We start from the raw sequence: 2,623 nt of genomic DNA, 5'->3' as shown, positions 1-2,623 counted from the left end.
CTTCTTGGCTTCAACCAACAGACTTACTTTTGGCATAGTGGGCAAGATTTAAATCAGATCAGTATGGACTGAAGGATGGGGTAGAGGAGTGGCCTTTGTTCTCCTGCATATGGATATCCATGACTGTATTTTTGGGTGCCATCAGCTGGGTGCTTTTTAGAGCCCTTGGAAAAGAAAATGAGAGCTCTGTGTAAGAGGATGACTGAGGTCATAAGCTCCAGTATGAGCTGTAGAATGAATGCAAACAACAGCATGAGCTAGGTCACTGGAGAAAGAGTTTCAAATTCAAAAACTGATAGTCAGGCTAGAGACTGAGAACCAGTGATGGCTTGAACTGGAATGAATGCTGGAGATGGGGGTTAACCTCTCTCAAGAGCTGCAGTGTGAGATGCAGGCTGAGAACCAAAGGTGCCTGGAACTGGAACTGGGCTGTCGCCTATGAGTGAACGTGCTGAGCTTCCTCCCTTCTCCTCCATGCCACCAAGTACACCAGCTTCCCAAGAGCAGGGTCCTACCACTCCCCTTTATCACCAGGCTACGGGTGCGCAACTAACTCCAGACTCTTTTGCAAACTGGTTCTTGCAGCGGCGACTCCTTGGCCGCCCATCAGCCAGAGGCAGATCTCCCGCATTCCAGAGAGCGTGCCCTCACCTGGTGCCGGGTTGCCTCTTTTGCCCCCACACAGAGTAGGGGCTCCCAGAGCCACCACTTAGACCACTCATTACTGGGAAAGCGGAAGAGGCCTGGGAACGCATCCCTGCACAGCTGGCAGCGCAGCTGACACTGGCCCTTGGCTTCCCATCCCCAGCCCTCTCTTGACCACACTTCTGCAAGTTGCTGTTACATTGAGACCCTTAACTCTTGCTCCAGCTTTCATTGTCTGGGTGGGTGGGCACACCTTCAGCACCCGGGAATAATGACAGGGCGCTGAGGAGTTACTCTTAGCAGCCGACAGGAAATGGCGGGGGCAGGGATGAAACAGATGGCAGCAGAGCTGGTGGGAGTGCCTAACAGGGGGCCTGGCATGCCCAGGCACCTAGAGCACAAAGCATTGAGGAGACCTGAAGGCCAGGCATTTCTTTTCGGGTCAAGGGAGGTAGCTGTCAGGCATCTATGGCCATACCATGCTGAACATGTTTGATCTTGTCTGATCTCAGAAGCTAAGCAAGGTCAGGCCTGGTCAGTACCAGGATGGGAGACCTCATGGGAATACCAGGTGCTGTAGGCTTTTGCCTCTCCCCACCTCATTTTTTTTCTTTTCCCTTGGCCCAAGGGAAGCTGAGGCAGAGGGAAGTAACCAGTGCCATGCAGAGCTTGTGCTAGCATGAACGACACAGGGGGCCCAGACATGCCCACTCACATGAGGTGCAAAACAGTGAGACCTGGAGGCCAGGTGTTTCTTCTTGGGCCACCAGGAGGCTGCCGTCAAGGGTCTGTGGTCATACAGAACACGCCTGATCTCTCATGACCTTGTGAAAGTACGCAGGGGCGGGCTCCCTTAGTACCTTGACAGGAGACTGCCTGGTAATACTGGGGCGTTGCAGGCTTTCGCCTCCACCCATCTTTTCTTTTTTTCTGGGTTTTTGTGTTTTTTGTTTTGTTTTTTCTTTTTGCCTTGGTCACAGGGTTATGTGTTCCCACTCAGGCTGGAAGCACAAGGAGAGAGCCACTGAATTCAAACACGTCCAGCCTACTTGCAGCTGAGAGCCAAAGAAGGGCCCTTCTCTGCCTTGAGTGCCAGGTCACTCACTGAAACAACTGAAAGGGTGTTCATGGCATTGACCCCAAAAGCTGGTTCAGCATGGACACAGTGGATAGTGTCAGACTGGGATCACAAAGGACCCAGGTTCAAAGCCCCAAGAGATCACCAGCCTGAAAAAAGGCTTGGAGTCATTGTGTCTCTTTCAGAGCACAATGTCACACCTGGCCCAAACTTGATCTATGTCTCTGTGTTTTCCTTCTTCTTCCATTGTCTCCAATCAGGTCTTCAGTTCCCCACGCTGGTAGAAGCAGGTATAGCACTTCGAGGTGCCCCTGGCCACTGCCCCAGACTGATTGTCCACCCCTACTTGGGGCTGTTGCTTATGAACGCACGTGCTGAGCTGCCCCCACCTCTCCTCCACACCAAGAACACACCAGCTTCCCAGGACCCGGGTCCTGGCACTCCCCTTTATCACTGGGTACCCGGTATGCAGCTAACTCCAGGCTTCTCTGCAAACTGGTCCTTGCTAAGCAACCTTGGCTGCCCAGAAAGAAGAAGAGAATCTCCACATTCCAGAGAGCAGGCCTTCACCTGGGGCCAGGCATCTCTTCTGCCTCCATGAAGAACTGGGGGCTCACATTGCCACTGCTTATGCAAACGAAGGAGTCCTGGAACCACACCCCTGCACTGCTGCCCAGGCACCTGACACTGGGCTTTGCAACAGGGATGAAACAGATGACACATGGAGCTTGTGAAACTGCCTAACAGGGGGCCTGGCATGCCAGGCATTAATGGTGTGGAAGTTGAGGGCAGAATGTTGAGGAACATCCTGGCCAGGTTTTTCTCATCAGGTTGAATGGGTGTTTGATGGCTTAAGCGTTGGCTTTTTCTGCATCTCCCTCTTTCTGTCTCTTCCTTTGT

At 52.7% G+C, this 2,623-nt stretch overlaps 1 pseudogene; it reads left to right on the top strand.

Annotated features, from left to right (window-relative positions):
* Positions 1-1,109: 1,109 nt before the first annotated feature.
* LOC136404493 (5S ribosomal RNA) lies at positions 1,110-1,228 on the top strand (annotated as a pseudogene).
* Positions 1,229-2,623: the final 1,395 nt, after the last annotated feature.

This window comes from Saccopteryx leptura, chromosome 4 (assembly GCF_036850995.1).
Source record: "Saccopteryx leptura isolate mSacLep1 chromosome 4, mSacLep1_pri_phased_curated, whole genome shotgun sequence".
Taxonomy (NCBI): Eukaryota; Metazoa; Chordata; class Mammalia; order Chiroptera; family Emballonuridae; genus Saccopteryx; species Saccopteryx leptura.
This window is presented reverse-complemented; position numbering and strand designations above follow the sequence as displayed.